Source organism: Phyllostomus hastatus, unplaced genomic scaffold, assembly GCF_019186645.2.
Source record: "Phyllostomus hastatus isolate PE091 unplaced genomic scaffold, TTU_PhHast_1.1 phas_contig_196, whole genome shotgun sequence".
NCBI lineage: Eukaryota > Metazoa > Chordata > Mammalia > Chiroptera > Phyllostomidae > Phyllostomus > Phyllostomus hastatus.
In genome coordinates this window covers 24984860-25004765 of record NW_025333709.1, presented here as the reverse complement: position 1 = coordinate 25004765, position 19906 = coordinate 24984860, and the positions used below count along the sequence as shown (strand labels likewise).

Below are 19906 nucleotides of genomic sequence, written 5' to 3'. Positions count from 1 at the left end.
ACTAAAGAAAGGTTATTTTTCATAACAATAAAAAAAGAAAGGGTATTTCTTTATCTGAAGAGATTAAAATTCCACTATCCAAGTTGAACATCCCTTCTTTGTATAGTTTTGCTTTTTAAAAAAACCTGCTCTATAATCTGCTTTTTTTTTTTTTGAGGTTGAGGTTTGAAATTTTCCATAGTAATGAAGAGGTCGCTTCACATGGGCGCTGAGGATCCAGCATTTCCCCGGTGGTGACCAAGGAGAGCTCAGAATCAGCAGTGCCCTGTGGGCTTGGGTGGTGGGCTCAGCAGCCTGGAGAGAAGCCCACGTGTGTCTGCTTTAGCTGTGGAATGGGAACAGGAATAGTCCCCGGAGGGAGCTACATGGGACTTCCCTTTCTCTTCCCATAGACTGGCTTTCTTACTGCAGGGAGACCTGTTTGCTATGTGTTGCGTGCCAGTGGACCCCACGCCCGGCCAGCATTTGTGGGATAACAGTTGAGCAGCCTTGTTCCCACACACTCCATATGCACAGGGTTTCAGAGGGCCCTTCTGTGCGTGTGGACATGCTTTCTTTCGCTCAGAGAGCGGCGAGAAGAAGGGGCCGTGTTGAGGGGGTGGCGGGCGCAGCTTCTGCTGAAGTGAGCAGCAGGGAGGAAATCCCCCCAACTTTGGGGGCTTAAGGCCTATCTTCTGGGAGTAGTCCCAGAAAGGAAAGAACAGAAATATGCAATTTTATGAGGCGATTTTGAAACCAAAGCAAATGGGAGTTATTTTTCCAGATTTCCTACATACTTTGCTCATTTATGCAAACCTGAAATTGTTCTCAGGGGATGTGAACGCTGGTGACCTGAATGAAGGCCACCAAAATCCTTGCAAAATGAAACCCATGGGATTCCAAAAGTGATGACTGGACATATTTCGGAGTTGTGACATAGGTCAGGTTGTTGTTAGCCTCTGAACCTTCTAGACCTTTCATGAGTGTGTGTGTGTGTGTGTGTGTGTGTGTGTGTGTGAAAAAATCAGCAAGCCTATAGTATTGAATATTCTATAGAGAATGGTTTGTTAAAGGTATATCTAGACATTTTAGTCATTCTCTTTTAGGTTTATGGAAAATCTGTGGGATTGCATTTGTTATCTCCTTTGAATTCTTTCTTTGGGGTGTTCAATTATGGGAAAAGTTGACCCCCGTCTCCCAGGGTACAAGAAATTCCCCAAAGAACTTAAGTTACATCTTGCTTATTTGGAACTCGATACCAATAAATCCAACACGACTTGACTGAATCACACATACCTGCCTCCATCCTGTCCTTGTACCTGGGACCCAGTGAGGGGTAAAGAGAGCTTCCTGTTGTTTTGAACATCAGGAGACAGACACTTTTTGGTTTTGGAATCACCACTCCTCACACAGAAAGGCCAAGTTTAAGTAATACTTAAAAGAGCTTCCCCTTGTTCCTGTTAAGGGCTGGAGGGGTGATCAGACCCGATCGGTAGCTCAGCTGACACTGCGTCTTCTGTGCTCATAATGCTGACTTTATGCTGGCTTCCCTGCAGGACTGAAAAGACTTGCATATTGTCCTCAAAGAGTTTATGTTTCAGTGTGGTGACAATATCATTTAGAAGCAAGTTATGTGGTGTAGCAGTTCAGAGAAGAGGAAGGCGGGTAAAGATACATGCAACCAGTGAAGTTTCAAGGGGGAGGCAACAAGTGTAGGGGCGTCTTCCTCCAATGGGACATGGAGGTCGGGGGGTAGTTCATGTAGTTGGAAGGTCAGCTGTGGAACTGCGGGGGCTGTGGGTGGTGTTGGGAGGGCACGCGATGTGGGGTGTCATGAAGGGACCTAATGAAGCGGGGGTCCCACAGGAAGGGTCCGGGGAAGTGCATATCTGGTGAGAACAAAGAACATGTTCATAATAGGTTATTTATATTATTATTAATAACTAGCACATAGCCAGAAACTATTCTAAGCACTTTGTCTGTATTCTTTTAATCCTCCTAGTAGCTCTCTGACACAGGTGCTACTATAATCACTCAATTACAGATGAGGACACTGAGGCACAGAAGAGATACGTAACTTAGTTAAGGCCACGTCGGATGTGGTGCAGTTGGGATGTGAAACCAGGTCGTCTGGCCCCAGGGTCTGTGCTCCTAACCACTGCCGCCTGCTTTGGTAATTGTGAGAGAAGTAGGTAGGGGCTACAAGCAGGAGAAGTTGTTGGGGTGAAGAAAATCCCAAGGTCAGAATTGCAGGGATAGGGGGTGGGTTCAGATCCTGGGGTGCAGTGTCTATTTGGTGGCCACCCCCAGGGGTTAGTGATGGAGAGGGGAGTGAGAGGTCAATGGCAGCACGCTCGGCCTGGAAGAAGGAATATGGTACTAACAGTCCGGAGGCCTTATTATGCTCGGGGCACTGGGACTGGGGCAGTGAGTAGGGTGGGTAGGCTCGCTGCTCCCACGGAACTTCCATTTATTCCAGGGATGAAGACAGGCAACAGGAAAGCCACCCGACAGAGAAGGTAATTATGGACTGTGGTGCGTTCTTTGGAACAAGCAGCAGCATGACGGAGAGTTACTGGGCAGGGCCCGTATGCCATAGGGTGACATAGGGAAGGTCTCTCTGAAGAAGTGACGTTTGATCTGTAACCCAAAGTGTGGGAAAGCACGTGGAGAACTGAGGAAAGCTCGCTCCAGTCCACAGGAATAGGGACAGTTCAGGGAGTGGACAGGAGGCCAAGGTGGCCGCCGCAGAGACGGCGCGGTGGGGCGCGGTGGGAGAGGAGGCTGAAGGAGGAGGCTGGGCCAGCTCAGACTAGAGGGCCTTGGGGAGGGGTTTCGGTTGTTTCCTGGGAGCAGTAGGAGCACTGAGCGCTAAGTAGGTGGGTGGCAGGGTCCTGTGGGAGATCCAGGGTGCTCAAGAGGGTTAGGAAGGGGCGGGGAGGTGGATAGAAGCAGAGGGAAAGCAAGGTGGGCAAAGTACATTTAGGGTGCTTCTCCCCCATCTGGTACCTTAGAAGTTCTCATTGCAGCTGACGTGGCCTTTCCGCCCGGGGAAGATGAACCTGACCTCAGGCAGAGCTCTCAGTGTTCAGGCCGTGACAGAGTTCACAGCAGTGAGACTCCACAGCACCTCTTAGCCATTTGACTGCCAGTGTATACCTGTTCGTTTATATATATGCACACACACAGGGTGGGCCAACAGTAGATTCACAGTTGTTTATATGGAAAATAGTACTATCATTAATAGATAAAAATACAAGAATAAACTCTGCTTGCGCACTCACAACTATAAACCTACAGCGTATGACCTTGAACATTAAATGAGTTTTGTTCGTTTTTATAGGCATTGGAATCTTAAAAGTATTACTTGATATGTAATAGATGCTTTTGGTAATGGGGAACAGAAGACACTTTAGAAATGCTCCTATTTATTGGACGACTTTCTTATTCCCCAGGCGGAGGCACGGTGACTTGCCCACCCAGTACCCACACGCGGCTCCAGTTTTGCTAAGAGCCCTGGGTTTAATTCAGGGTAGCACGGAGATCAGCCCCAGATGGTAGATTGTGGTGGTGTGAGCCAGCATACGAGGCCTGACCCTGACTTCCCAGCATTCCATTTAGCTAGTGTGGCTCTGTGACCAGGTTCTCGCCAGTGAGACCTAAGGGCGAGTCCACTGAGGTGAGGGCGAGGGTTCTGGGAAAGCATTTTATTGTCCTCATAAAACCTGACAAATGAGCCTGTCGCTGTCCTTCATCGCCTTCCCCTGCTTTCTGCTCTGAATGCTGGTAAGATGTCTGAATGCACAGCAGCCCCCTGGTCACCATGAGGTGACCAGCATGAAGGAAAAGCCGAGGGCATCCTGGAGATTCCTGCCGTGACATTGTTCCTGTCGAGGGGACACCAGCACCCCAGGCCTTCTGACTACTGCTGGCTGGTTGACTCCACTGTCACTCAGGTTTCCCAATGCCCAGACCTGAAGACGGTGCTCACTGAAGCTCATGTGAAAACGCAGATGTGATAAGCTTTGCCCCGTGTGCTGTGATGGCCTCATGAGTGTCCCTTGATGTTCAGTATGACCTTTAGCCTGTGTGAAAACGGTCTCTGTAAAGAAAGTTCTAACTTATATTAAAAGTTGTTCACAGTTGAAAGTGATGAGTTATGGACTTAGAAATGCAATTTTCAAAATAAATGAACTTGTCTGTGTGAACCTGCTGTAGTGTGTGCCATGGAGCCATATTTCATGGCCAGTATCTTCCTTACGGCCTTTTTTATGACAGTCTTAGTTGGTATTCTGGTGAACTACATTGTGTATATTTATGGCTTTCTACGAAACTATGGCAATACTAGGGGTGATCGCATAAACAGTCTGATTTTTTAAAAGTGTAAAGCTCCAAAAGGCTTTATTGGACTTCAGGGTAATGGTATTATTAAATTTTCTGCTGCTTTTCAAACTTTTTATGGCTAAGTTCTACTCTAATGCTTTCAGGAAATTTGGGGGCTGATTCTGTACTTTTATGGAAAACGATTGAACCTGGAATTCTCGATTGCTGAAAAGAGGGTTAGGGGACATTAATTTGTGTTTTCTTCTTCACTGTCTTGGACTCAGTGCAAACAGTGCGTTGCTCTCCACACGCGAGGTAGAAAGGGCTCCATCGTGTGCATCATGGAGATAACACAAGGTGTAAAATGAAAATTTGTCTTCTAAGCTGTTGGGAAAATAGAGAGTGTAAGTATAGGATCAATACATTGTAAAGAGAAAGGGATTCTAGATATCTAATAAAATCCCACTTTTTCATAACCTCAAAACTTGAGACCTAAGAAAATTTTGTTTAAAAAATAAAAATAATACATATGGTTTCCCTGTGCACCTTCTTCTTCAGTGAAAGATAGTTCCATAGGGATGAGGACACAGTGTGTAGCCTTGGGGACCTTATAAGTTGCCTGTTGTGATGCCTCATTTTACAGATTAGCAGTTGAAGGCCAGAGAGGGCAAGTGTGATTTCTATGGGGTGGAGCAGAAGGTGGCTGTCGTGCAGGTAGGGACGGGACCACAGAACCTGCTGGATGTGTTTCCACCTTTGGTGCTGCCTGCTGTCATTCTCGGAGGTCATGTCTTAGGTGGGATCAGTGTTTTCGTCTTGGAGAGCTGGTGAGGGTTCAACAGGCACCCACGGGAGGCAGGGCATCCCAGGCAGAGCAGATGGTAGGAGCCTGCAAGTTGGAGATTCTTAGTGGGTTCAGTGAAAACTCCGCCCAGGCTGGTGCCCCTTTGGGATCAGGAGTTAGAGGAAGGCCTGTGTGCATAGAGATCAGGGGCTGTGTGCAGCTTGTGTGGGCCAGTGTGGGCCAATGTGGGCCAGTGTGGGGAGGGTCTTGAGAGCCTGTCTGTGGAGTTGGGATTTTATCTGGTAGCCATCGGGGAGCACTTGAGGAGGAGGAGGAGGAGGAGGATAGCAGCTATCACATGGACTGTGTGCCGGCACCAAGCATGTTGAATTCCTTTGGTGCAGGTACTCTGTCTCCCTTTTATAGTTGAGGAAACTGAGACATAGAGAGGTTAGGTGATTTATAAAGAGACACTCATGGGCAGTGATGGAGACAGAATTTGAGCCCGGGTTGTCTGGCCCTTGAGTCCCATTTGTAATGGTCTGCGGTGTGGGTGTGGTGGAGATAAAGGTGTCGGGTTCCCTTGGGAGGATGAATCTGCAGAGTGTGCAGGAGGATGCGGGGAGGGCGGATGGGCAATCAGGGAGTGGACTGCCGGCCTCTAGAGGAGTTGATAAAAGCATGGCTTACGTGACGGCCATGGGAATAAAGGGAGAAGACAGATGCCAGTAGCTTCTGAGCATGAGTTAGTGGTGCCAGGTCCCCAGTAGGAGGACATGGGGGCTGGGGAGAGGGCTGGGGTATCACTTGCTTGTCTGTCTAAGCAGATTAGGGAAGTTGAGGAGGAGATTTGGTAGGAGGGTGATGATTTATTTTTATAGAGCTCTCTTTTCTTATTGTTATCATCTGGTGCAGTGGTTCTTGACCCGGGAAAACCGCCTAGAGGAAAGATTCAGAGAAGTGTGTCCTCACAAACTTCTGAGTTTATGGACCCTCCCATGCTCATATGTGTTGGCATGGCATTGAGTCCACAGTAGATCTGAACAGTATTTTGAGATAGTTCGTGACCTTTAAGGCACTTGTCGTCTTCCCAGCCTAAGAATATTGGCTGTGAGAACAGGAGAGGCAGTGGGTGTGGTCCTGCATTTGGGGGCCACCTTTGTTGCAGTTTCCCTGCCAGTGATTCTTGCCTTCTGCTTCCCTGCCTGCCCTTCCATTGGACAAGGAGAGCCGATCGTGGCTGGAATAGAGGCCACTGGTGTTCTTTGTGAATGGGCATCCTGTGTTGAGGGGAACGCCCTGTTCCTGGTGGTGGCCTCAGCCTTCAGATCAGGGCGGAGTAAGCACATTTTTCTTCCCTGCTGCCGCCTTTCTGAGAAATGTGATCCTGGGGGACTGTCTCCCCTGAGACCTGTCTGCAGGCCCCAGCTGCCTGGCCGAGGACCAGCAGGCGGTTCTGGGATGGGTAGCTGATACCCTCGTGGGGAAAAAAACCCTGAAGTGGATGTGAGAACGTTGAGATAACAGTTTGGGTGTGTGTTTTCTTACCATTCCTGTAGTCTGGGGCATTTTTTTCTTCCTCTCCTTTATTTTTCCCTCCTTCCCTCCCTCCCTCTTTCATTTTCTTCTTCTTTTTTTAAATATTCTGTTTATTTATTTTTGGACAGAAGGGAAGACAGGGAGAGAAAATATCAATTGGTTTCCTCTCTCACACGCCCTGACCAGAGACTGAACTCACAGCCCAGGCATGTGCCCCGATTGGGAATCGAACCTGTGACCTTTCATTCTGCAGGCCAATGCCTGACCAACTGAGCCACACTGGTTAGGGCTCTTCCCTCCTTTCTCTCATCATTCCTTCTCCCCATCCCCTTCTTTTTTAAAAACTGGAGGAGTTGCTAATTGTGCAGGATCAGTGAATAGGACTGTACCTGTTTTTAGCTTTGATTCTGGTTTTTCACCTTACTTTCTCAGGGAAAGGTAAGACTGGGAGGTCACCTAAGCACTGGGTGCATGTGGAATTTAACAGCTGTGCACTATTCTGGGGGTGGCTATTTGGGGAGGATGAAGGGAACTAGAAGACTTCGCTCTCCCTCTCCTCAAGCTCCTTAAAAACTTTCGAAGGACAACATGCATGTGTGGCTTCAAATTCTGGCTCAGTCCCCAGCAGAAGATCCACACACACGTTCTGTAATGTCTCAGCTGCAAGGTGGGGTTGATAATACGTCAGAGGGGGGCGTGTTTTGCACAAATGGGACAACGCATCTGAGAGAATACTGCCATGTCTCTTATCTCCCTGTTCCAATCTTAAAAACTCTGGATTGTACCTTAGGATGATCTCAGAAACACTAGAGAGGGAAGGGGAAATGTACGTGTTAAACTGCCTGTGCATGTTTACTCCATTTCTGCTCAGTAACCATGTGAAGTGTGTGTACACACACACGCACGCACATACTTTTTTTGAGATGGAAAAACTGAATTTCAGGGAGGTTGAAAACAGAATAGTTCCACCACCTGCTAGATGTGTGACCTCAGGCAATTATTTAGTATCTCATTGCTTGTTACCTCATCTATAAAACAGGATAGTGATAATTCCCTCCTTACAGGGTGGTTATAAGGATGGAAATGGGTAACGTGCATAAAGTCTTATAATAATGCCTGGTAAATAGTCAATATGATATGTATTAAAAATTAATTATCATTAAGGAAATTGGGTAGTGTCTTTTAAGCCATTACATGGTGAAACCAGGATTGATTCATATACATAATCTGTTGAAATGGGATTTAACTCTCACTGTTGAAACAGAGTGGATTTGGTTTTCATGGGGAGAGATTGGGGAACTGAGGTTGGAAGCATCAGGAAAAGTCCAAAGAGAGAGAAGAAAGGATTTCAAGAATGCAAGGAGGAAAGGAGACACCCAGAGATGCTTAGGAGCAGGTCTGAAGGAAAGCTCTGTGTTGCTTTTGTGCTGTGGCCAAAAAGAAGCCATTTACTAATGGCTTGGTTATGGCCCTTACCTCCTGGAACCAGTCGATGAGGGACTGAGAAATCACGATCGGGATCTTCCCAATCTCTGTTCCAACAACTCTGTAGAGGCAGCCGAGTCGAATAGTACACTAAGGATTCTGGAATCGGTAGACCAGGTTTGGAGCCCGGGCCCTGCTGCTTATTAGCTGCATGATGTTTTCCGCGTTTCTTACCTGTGCTAGAGCTCTGTGTCCTGCGTAAAATGAGAATGATGGTGCCCTCGTCCTAGGACTTGGAGGAGCTGAGAGACACAGAACGTACTGTTTATGATGAGCTCGGAGAAAGCCTTCAGCAACTGTTACTCAGTGTTCCCCAGGCCTAATGTTATCCCCTGGGCTGTGGTTAGAAACACACTCAGTCCACGAGGCGCCCACGGTGACATTCTGGAGCACTGCTCTTTCTGGATCCGTCCCAGCCAAGCACCGAGGGCCCAGGTTTCCGTCACTGTCTCAGTCAGAAATGTGGCCCGGAGTCCTGAGTTGCTTTGGAGGCACACTTTTATTTGCCTCTCCTATCCTTCAAAAAATTGTCGTAGAGCTTAAAGGAGGTCAGTAATGGATATCAATTCTTCTTCTATTGGTTTCAAAACACCTGAACCCTCATTTCCATTCCCCTGATTTTTAATTCTTAATGATGCTCAAGGGACTTCTCTATCTAGCAATGCAACAAAATTCCGTTATAAACTGACAATTTTACACTTATATTCTTTGTTATACAGAGATTTTTCTCCCAGTCTTGCTTGTCCTCTCACTACCCAGATGGGAGAGGGGAATGAATAATGGGCTTCTCTAAGAAAAGCTAATGTGACAAAGTGAAGGAGGTTCCTGAGAATCGCACTCCAGACGTCATGCCCCACGTGTCCCAACTCCCGTGCCCGTGCTCTGTCAGTGGTGCCTTGTCCCCCCAGGCCTGCCTTCTTGCTTCTTGGGGTAAGGCCCCCAGGCTGCTCCACACTGTCGAGGAGGTAGCTGCCCCTGGAACGGCTTTTCTTTCTAATACAGGTCTCACCGCAGGCCCCTGTCCGCCCTGTGGGCAAGCTCAAAGCCTTTCTTCAAACACACGTGTGATTTCAGATGAAGTCGTTTTCCTGGGCCAATTTAACAAGATCTTTGCTCTCTTTCGTTTCCTTTAATTATCTTGTTTAAAAAAAAAGAAGAAGAAGAAGAATTGGGGAAGACCATCTGCTTTATGAGGCAGTTCATCTCACGTTCTCTCTACTAGATATATGAGGGCCCAGTCGAACAAATTAAGGCTTCATCTCCTTCTTGTTTGGGATTGTTCTGGTTGGTGCTTTTTGCGTCCCTGCCATCAGCTTTTCTTGGTTGTGTATTTGGGATGTCTCAGAGTGTAGATTTTATGAAAAGACGTTATCTTTGTTCTGTAAATGGCAGGCACTGCGAGCCATTTTTTTATATAGTGCCAAACCATCACAACAGGGTTCCTTGCTTTTTTTAATCCCTTCCTCTCACCGCGAGAAGCCCTATTAACATGTTTTCTGAGCCACAGTGTAAAAGCTATCAAATATAGCAGGGAAAGCAGATGGGGGTGTTTGCTGCCTTCCTTTTCACAAACCCTAAGCCTCGTCTTCCTTAGTGAAACTTGGCCTTACCACCCTTTACCCCGGAGCCTGTAGTTATGGAGAGGAGACATATGCAGTATGTGTTGGGGGGCGGGGGGGGGGGGGGGGGGATGGGGTGTTCTTTCTTTCTTTTCAAAGTTATACGGTATGTACACATATAAGTTCATGTACAAACTTCATTCAGATTGGAAATCACTCTTACACTGAATTTGAAAATGTTTCCTACTCATTATAAAAATTTATATAAATCAGCAACATGTGAAACATTAGAAGACATTTTTGTAAATCTTGCCACCAGAGATTACTGCTGTTAACATTTTGATGTACTTTTCTCTTTATTCCTTTCCGAGCTGTTTACTGACTGTCTGCCATGTGCCAGGCACTAGGAATATACTGATAAACGCAGCGGTCATAGTCCCTGCCCTCGTGGAGCTTTTCCAAACGGGGAGGCGGAAACATTAAACAGATGATAGGAATTAATTTAATACCAATACCTTTGGGCTTATGATGGGGATATGTCCTGAAAAACTCATAGTATTTGAAAAGGTAGTAGATTGAAAATGTGTCTAATACACCTGACCCACTGAGTGTCGTAATTAGCCCAGCTTACTTTAAATGTGCTCAGAACACTCATTAGCCTACCTTTGGGCAAAATTATTTAACCTAAAGCATATTTTATGATAAAGTGTTGAACGTCTCATGTAACTTATTATGCATATCATTTTTGCACCATTGTAAAATGAAAAAATTGTAAGTTGAACCCATAAGTTGGAGACCATTTGTTTATGTTTTCTAACTCGGATGCATGTCTTTTATGTCTTGTATAATTTTTAAAATAATCTTTTACCTTCTTTTGAAATAGTATATTATAGTTTTAATTTATTTTTAAAAGATTTTTTTATTTATTAGTTTTTAGGGAGAGAGGAAGGGAGGGGAAAAGAGAGGGAGAGAAACTTCATTGTGTGGTTGCCTCTCATGTGCCCCCTACTGGGAACCTGGCCTGCAGGCATGTGCCCTGACTGGGAATCGAACTGGAGACCTTTTGGTTTATAGCCTGTGCTCAATCCACTGATCCACACCAGCCAGACCTATAGTTTTAATTTTTTAAAAAACATGTCATGTTTTCATTTTCTGTTAGTATATCAACCTGTTCCTTAATCTTTTTTTAAGATTTTATTTATTTATTTTTAGAGAGGGAAAGGAGGAAGAAAGAGAGAGAGAGAGAGAGAAACATCAATGTGTGGTTGCTGGGGGCTGTGGCCTGCAACCCAAGCATGTGCCCTGACTGGGAATCAACTTAATCTCTTTTTAAATCATTAAGTCTACATGAAATTTAATCTTGTTAGTACTTTAATAAAATTTAATACCATAAAATTTTTCTTAAAATTTTATGAACGAATGACACCATGCATGCTCTCTTTGTTCTAGCTTTTTATTATGATAATTTTCAAACAGACAGAAAGTTGAAAATACTGTATATAGAATTCCAATATGCTAGTCATACTTTTTGTAGATAATTTTTATTCAATAATATTTTTAAAAAATCTATGTGACTATAGAAACATTCTCACTTTTAAATGATGAATAATCTTTCACTGTACAGATGTGATACTTTATTTAATGTTTCTTATTGATGGGCATGTAACTTATTTCTGATGTCCCTTGAAGAAGTAATGCTGCTTATATGTCCTCACCAAAAATTCCCAAGATTCGCCATCATGGGGTATTCTAATGTGCAGAGCATCAACAGTTGTGCGTTGTCAATGAGCAGCAGTAGAGACCGCAGATGCAGCCTTCCTTGAGGAAGACAGCCCTGTGTAGTCTGGGCAGGCACAGATCTCCAAGAAAGAACTTGGTTCCCACAGACTCATAGACACAGAGAACAGACTGGTCATTATCAGAGGGGAGGGTGCTGGGGAGAAGGGCAAAATGGGTAAAGGGAGTCAAATATATGGTGACAGATGGAAACTAAACTTTTGGTGGTGAGTACACTACAGTGTATACAACTATTGAATCATAATGTTTTACACCTGAAACTTATATAATGTTGTTAACCAATGTTACCTCAATTAAAAAAAATAAATTTAACCTTAAGGAAAAAAAAAAAAAAACGTGATTCCCTACAGCAGGATCCTCAGGTAGCATGGGCCTTCGCCTTCATTGGTTCAGCCTTAATCCCAGTGGCTCTTCAGTTATAGCATCTCAGTTGTTGTGGGTATAATTAGTGTATCACTTACCTGTTGCCACAATAATGCTGCATAAGGAGCCATCTGCAAGTTTGGTGGCTTAAAAAGGAGCCATTAGTATCTACAGGCTGGCTGAGTGATTCTTATCCCCCTGCAGGGCTCGCTCGTGTGCCTGCAGTCAGTCGGCTGTGGGTAAGTGTGTAGGTCTCTGCAGTGCACGCACCCCCCCCCCCCCGACCCTGGCCCATACTGAAAGCCAGCTGGCTTACACTGGACTAAGATGGCCTTGGTCGACAGGACTCAGGCGTCCTTCCCAAGTCTCCAGTGTCCTTCCAGCAGGCCAGCCTGGGCGTGTTCTAGAGGCAACAGAACAGACCATTTCTTTTTCATGGGGCTGGAAGTGAGCCACACTTTTCAAGCTTCTGTGTCATCTCATTTGCTAACTTATTGCCCAAAGCAAGTCACACAGCTAGGTCTGAGTCAGTGGGAAGAAACTACAAAGTTATGGAGCGGGGAGCAAGGATATAGAGATGTTTTTCTTTGTGTGTGTGTGCAAGCTGAGTTTTCTGTTTTTAAGTATATTTTATTGATTATGTTGTTACAGTTGTCCCAGTTTCCCCTTTTTACTCCCCTCTGCCCAGTACCCCCCTTCCCTCCAACAATACCCCGCCTTAGTTCATGTCCACGGTTCGTGCATGTAAGTTCTTTGTTGCTTAAGGCTGTTAATGCAGTCTGTCCTCCACAGCTATCCAGCAACATATTTTAAATTATCACTTCTTACAAGCATTAAACATAGCTGTTATTTCTAAACTGCAGATGTTATGCCTTTGAAATATGAAACGTGGGAATCAAATGTATTTGTAAGAGAAGCATAAAGCTTTCATTTCTTTAAAAAAAAGTCTTGTTAAGAGTTACAAAGGAGTGCATAAATGGAAAAATCTACATTTATTGTTCTATTTTGAAAATATTTCTGTTCCAGGTGTCAGTATTTTCCTCTGGGTTTCACTTTAGGAAACAGGGTTTTCCCTTCTATGCATAATTTTCTTTGTTTGATAGTGGCTTAGGCATTGGTTTTGAAATCTGGCTTTGGGAACACTGAATCAAGTAAGATGAAGAGCTGGATAACGATGCATAGTGTCAGATGGGTACTAGACTTGTCAGGGCGATCACTTCATAAGGTATGTGAATGCCTAGTTGCTATGCCGTGCACCTGGGACTAATATAAAGTGCAGTGGCAGTTACAAAAAAAAAGTGAAGAGGTGGAATCACAAATCAAACTCCTTAAAAGTTTTTGCTTTTTTTTAAAAAAGATTTTATTTACTTATTTTTAGAGAGGGGAAGGGAGGGAGAAAGAAATGGAGAGAAACATCACTGTGTGGTTGCCTCTCATGCACCCCCTACTGGGGGCCTTGTCTGCACCCCAGGCATGTGCCCTAGCTGGGAATCAAACTGGTGACCCTTTGGTTCACAGTCCAGTGCTCAATCCACTGAGCCATACCAGTTAAGTCTGGTTTTGCTTTAAATATAGACATTAGAGATAGGAGTAGATCTGTGCATCTTTTTGCAGGGACCTTTGCTTTTTTTCTCTCTACTTTAAATTATAATAAGTGGTAAATTCAGGTTCTTCCAGAGCAGTGATTCTCAGCAGCAGCTATGTAGCACCCAGGTATGCAGATGTCAAGAAATTCTTACTAGAATTATATCTCAAAAGTTATTTTTAGAGTCAAGTTTATTCCCATAGAGTATAATATTATATGCCACACCTCTCTCTTCTCTGCAGAAATACAAACTACTGAAATAAAAATTTGCATATACTTACTAAATACTCTTCATTATGTATACATCATAAAATAACGCACACTTTAGTTGTTTAACAGAAACTATGTGTATTGTACTAAGCAGGGAGTTTAAAATTTGGTATCAAGTTTGCTTTATTTTTTGACTTTGAAACCCACCCCCAGAGTGAGCCAAGATTTCACACACTTCTTCTTTATTGCACTGTTTTGAGCTATAAGGAAAAAGAGGGCTTAGGTTTTGCTTGCCAGCAATAGAGAGCCCCTTTGTTTGTATTTTACCTGGATATCAGGATGTTGGACATAACCTGCAAAAGAATAATAATATGGCAAGGATTGCCCTGTAGAATTGATTGATTCAGGTGATTTGAGCCCACTTCTAGAGAAAGTCCTGAGAGCATGGCATAGTGGTGATGAGCCTGCCCTCTAGAGGCAGAGCCTTGTGGGTCCTGACCAGCTCTGTCACTTGCCTCCCAGGGGACCTGGGACACGTTACCTAACTCTCTGTGCCTCAGTCTCATCATTAGTAAAATTGATGTAATAATAGTACTTCTTTCGTGGGGTTATTGGAAGTGATAAATAAGGTTACCCTTATGAGGGTTCCACGTAGGACAATGCCTGGCACGTAGTAAGTGCTCAATAAATGTTAGGCACTGGAAAGAATCCTGGTCATCCGATCGATGCAGCTGCTCCATCTTATAGATCCTGATGGAGATTATGTTCTTTAGGGAGAAATGTTTAAAACTTAAAGCGCGGTTGGTCGAAGCAGTATGGATTAGGAGACAGTCTAATCCTGGAATACAATGTCCACTTTAAAAGTATTTATCCACTAATTTAACCTTGTGTAGTTCAAGAGCAAGGGTAAGACGATAGTTTTTTGACAGTTCCTTTCCATGCTCAGCAGGTTACAGTGACTTCAGTAGTAGGAGAAAGGGAGTTTTTATTATAATTGCAGTTCTTAGCTCCATTCTTGGACTCAGCTTATTATCTGTGAAACATTTTTACAAGACGTCAGGGAGAAAAGGCAGGGATGTAGACCACTGAAGTTTTTTGAGTACTTCATGGTGAATGTGCGAAGGTCTCCAAGGGACTTTGCTTTTATTCAGAACACTTGCAACCTCATTGAGAAAACAGGTCCTATGTGTAAGAAAAAAATAATAACAACAATAGTGAGAGCAGTTAGCATTATTGAATGTGTGGAATCTGCCAGGCACTAAGTAAAGTAAGCCAGCCACCTGTCACGTCTCATTTGATCCTCATAGTAACTGCCAGATTGAGAGTCACCACAATTTCCGAATGTGTAAGACACACTTCGGACATGAAGTATTGGTTCGCCATCACATTGGACCTAAGTGTCGACTAGGCTAAGGAGAGGAAGGGCTGACCCTGGGCTGAGGTTAGACGTTTCAAAGTTGGGGGTTGGAGGTATCGAGAGCACTCATTACTTGCATTTTTGGGAGTCGAGACAAGAGATGATAAGTGTCTTGCCGTACTCAGGACAATCTTGTGTAACAAAGAAGGTCTTACTCTGCAAAGCTTGCAAACGCCCTGCCAAATATTCTTGTGGGTGAACAATGTGTTTATAATTATCTGAACCTAGAATTTCTAAACATAAAGTGGTTTTTTTACAGCTTCAGCATATGCTATCTATCCTAGGAGTGGAAACTCCTTCTAGTTGACACTTACATTTAATATTTTTGGGCTTTCTTAGAGTTGCTCAGCATTTTGAAACTGATGTCGCTGGCAGCGATGCAGATCTGACGTCTGTGCTGACAGCACAGCACAGGCCTCTCTGTCCGTTCGCAGTCATAGCTGTCACTCAGCGCTTTCACCCAGAGACGCAAGAAGCCGGTTCCTGTTCATTCGCTGTGACTGGTGGTGTCGTTAGACCCAAGGGTTTGCTTATCGAAGTGTATCTCTCCTCTCATTTCTCCTTTTCTGGAACTTGTTGTGTTGATAAGCTATATTATCTATGAGTTTCACTTCAAGATAGTAAAGGGGATGCTAGAAAATACTTGTTATAGTAGGAGCATGTCGGGTATGATGGGCTTGCACTGGGTTTGAGTTTTCAGGAAAGTAGTAGCTGTTTGGAGGTAACGAAGAGCTTAAGTAAATGAGAGGTTCTAGAATCAGTTGGGTATTTGACTGACAGTGGCTGAAAGGACTTTGTTCTGGAGGCTGTCGGGTAAGGGAGTGATGGCGAATGGAGCAGTGTTTGTGTGGCGCGGGGTAGCTGGGGTGGACCTGGGGGGAGGTGTCGGGAGGGATTCCTCGCGACCGGGGCAGGCCTTAGGGACCCATGTGAGGTACTAAAGGTCTGTGGAGGGATGGGTAGAACAGAGAGCAAGTAAATTGGGAAGAATTTCTTAGACTTTTTTGACTGTATTTGGGGAAGACAGCTATAGTGAGAGTTTAATTTAAGCCTTTTGTCCCTCTTTGGCATCATTTCAAAGGACACCGAAAGTTCTCACCACAAGATTAAAAAAACTTGTAATTGTGTGGTGACAGATGTTAACCAGACTTATTGTGATCATTTTCTAGTAAATGCAAATGTTGAATTGTTATATTGCACACCTGAAACTATTATAACTTATGTCATACACATAAGGACATGATTATCGTGAGATAATTTACTTTAACATTCTTGGTCAGAGTCATATTATATTGACAAAAATAAAGACACTGAGCATTAGACTAATATATAATAAGTTGAATAAATATATATGTATATAATTTCAAATTTATATATTGATGTCTAATGGGGAGAAAAGTAGATAGCATTTTATACTGAAGTGAAATGCAGGTGGGCACTGAATTTATGTACTCATTTGTTTAATATTTCTTTCATGAATTCTGCTTGGGGACCGCTCCTCTGTGGTCTTGTTGGACTTTTATTGAGCAGCAGTAGTAGTATCACAAGGCACATACCGTATTTTGCCGTGTATGGTGTGCACCCACGTTTTTGTACGCATCATACACAGGATTATCATACCCATGATATGGAATCATTATACCCATGTATAATGAGCATCCTTATTTCTCCTTAAAAATTTGGGCCAAAAAAGTACACATTATACACAGCAGAATACATTTAAAAATACAGATTTTCATTAATAGGACAGAAAAACGCTGCTGGAAGGGAAAACTGTTGTCGCTAGATTGCTTCACTTACGTAGCTTTAAGCTTCATTTTAACACTGCAGCTGTATTCTTAATGTGGAGCTTGTAGCGGCCCACCCCGCGTCCTGGGTCTCTGAGCTCAGTATGTGATTTTTCAGGAAGCAAAGGCTCTGCTCTGGATGCTGACAGACCTTCTCTAGCTTTACGGCTGAGCCAGCGTTTTAGGCTGTCTTTGCTTTTATGGGAAAGGTAGACAATATTTGGATTAGGATAAAGTTTCAGAATCTGCCTCTTCATCTAAATCAGCACCTCTCCAAATGAGATATAATGTGCACCACATCTGTAATTTGAAATTTTCTAATGATCACTTTAAAAAAAAGAAATGGATGAAATTAATTTTAACAATAGTTTATTTAACTCATTAGATCCAAAATATTATTTCAGCAATATACAGCAATATTTTAAAATTATTAGTGAGATACTTTTTTAATGCAAAGTCTCCAAAGTCAGTGTGTCATTTATACTTGTAGCTGTCAACTCGCATACGGAATATTCATTGGAAATACTTTATCTGTATAATGATTTCATAAAACTTGTAGTTGAAAAGTAGATTCACTACCCAGGAAGTTCCAAACTGGCTTAAATATTTCCCAAGTATTAGTTTATAAATTTAAGTTAATTATAATCAAATAAAGTTAAAAATTCACTTCCTCAATTGCATTAGTCACCTAAGTGTTCGTAGCTCCTCCCTGTCACTCCTAGTGGCTTCCATATTGGACAGCGCTGCCGTAGATTATTCTTAACACCGTATTTAAGTGCTTTTATATTTTCCTGGGTTATTAATGAATTAGAATTAGTTCATGCCACAAAGTCTTTGGACAATGTTTTGCTGCATTAGATTTATTCACCCAGCATACCAGTGCCTAGGGAAGAATAGCTCTGCGTGTTTGTGCTTCATCCCCAGGGCCAGGGGGTGCTTTGCACATAGTAGGGGTTTAATCAGTGTTCAGCTAGCTACACCCTGTTTAGTCCTCAAGTTTACTTAAATTTTGCTTTCTCAGGGAAAATTTACCTGCTCCTTTGTTAGATTTTTTTCATGGAACTGAGTTACTTTCTTCCAAAATATATGTACTTGCACACTGATTTGAGTAACTTGGTGATTAATAGCCACATCCTAAGTCCCGTGAGATTGGGGGAGATGTTTTTCTTCATTAGAGTATTCCTTGCCCACGGTGAGTTTGGAATAATATTGGTCAGATAATAATACCACGGGGCCATTTAAAATATGGTACGATTAGCAGATTGTCCAGTTCTTAACTTTATAGTGGTTGGAGTTTTGTGTTGATGGGAAAAAAGGAATATTTTATTTTAAGGATTATGCATACTAAAAAATATGCAGATTTTTAGGTTTTGTTCAGGTGTTTTCAAAATGCTCCTATAAGTATGTCTTTTCCTAGCTTTCTGCTTTACTGGTCTTCATTTCTTAAAAATACCTATCACCTCACACCTGTCTCTGCTACTAACTTAGGGTGCACTGAAGCCGAAAACTAGAAGGCAAGAAAGTTGAATTGTGAAATACTGTTAAGGAGCTGAGGAAGGCCCAGGGCAAAAGCAGAGGTGATAGAGGGAGCATCTCCTGCTGTTTCAGGACAGTTAAAAATAAACCCACCATTTTAATTATAGAAGAGTAATGAGCCTTACCCACAATATGTGAAAGTATGATTAAGAATGTATTGAGAGTCGGTAAACCAAGGTTGTCAGGTCACTATCTGAATCATAAAGTTCAAGGTAATGCCCATTAAAGGTTACTAGTTTGGAAGGTTAGCTTAGAATTTAGTGTTTGCAAATACAGGGATGAGTGGAGGTAGGTGTACAGGTGTAATGCAAATAAATAATACAGTAATTATTCAGTAATACTATGTGAACAGAAACTCTGTTTTGTATACTCACAACTGTAAACCTACTTTGCCTACCCCTGTATGAAGTCTCCACATTTGAATAATGCTCTAGCAAACCTCTTGCATTCACTTTTCCCCTCAACATTTCAACATGGCAGAGAAGTGAGCATACAGAAATGGGGCCAGGAGGGCACAGCTTGGTGGGTTTTCACGTGCAGACCAAGCAACAGTTCGTGACTGTCACAACATCCTGGAGACTCCCCTCCTGTGTTCTCCAGCTCTCTTGCCCTCCAGGGTAAACCATTATCCTGACATAGATAGGTTTTTCCTGTTTTTGTGCTTGATATAAATGGAATCGCAGCAGTATCCGCCTTTGAATTAATAAAACAGATTATCATTCTAAGTGACATTTCTGGTAGCAACTCATTGAAAACAAGATGTTTTTGCAATAAGGAAAATAATAAGGAAATTATTATGCATCTAATTTGGTAAACTGGCAGTTTACCAGTGTATTTACCATATTTTGTTGTGTGTGAGGCACACTTTTTTGCCCAAATTTTTGAGGGAAAAATAAAGATGCTCATTATACATGGGTAGTACCTAAAACACCTTGTTATTTGTTCTTATGTTTTGTAATTATTTGTTACATAAAATTTCTTGTACCATAATATGTTCAAAAATAAATGCTAATACTAAAATTCCTTTATAATACAAAAACCCCCACAAGTATCTAAATATAAATGAATAAAAGATTGAATTAAAAAATTAAAACATTTTTTTTCTTGAATGGGCCACAAATGTGGGTGCACATTATACATGGGAACACATTATACACAGCAAAATATGTTAGTGCTTTACTATTCCTTTAAGAAATGGTCTATGTAAATGCAAGAGTGCGTGCATGTGCACACGGGTATGAATGCGTATATATGCACATGTACATGCTTTTAAAGATTTCGCCTAAATTCAGTCATGCTGTGCTATGCATGCCATTCACCCCTCAGCGATAGGTCTGAGAGCCCCTCTCATGGCAGCTCATGTAGATCCGATTCATTGTTCCTGATAGTGGCACGGTGCTCTTACATAGATGTACCATAACTTAATGAGCCAGCTGTCTGCTGAAGAACAGGTAGGTTGTTACTGAATCTTTTGCTTTTAGAACAATGTAGTCAGTGTGAGTTTATCTATAAAATATACTCTTAGAAATGAAATTGCTGAGA

General features: G+C 43.0%; 1 protein-coding gene across 12 annotated transcripts in view; it reads left to right on the top strand.

Annotated features, from left to right (window-relative positions):
• APBB2 (amyloid beta precursor protein binding family B member 2) overlaps nucleotides 1-19906 on the top strand; it is a 323568-nt gene that overhangs the window by 123093 nt on the left and 180569 nt on the right. The gene's annotated exons all lie outside the window — the stretch shown is intronic.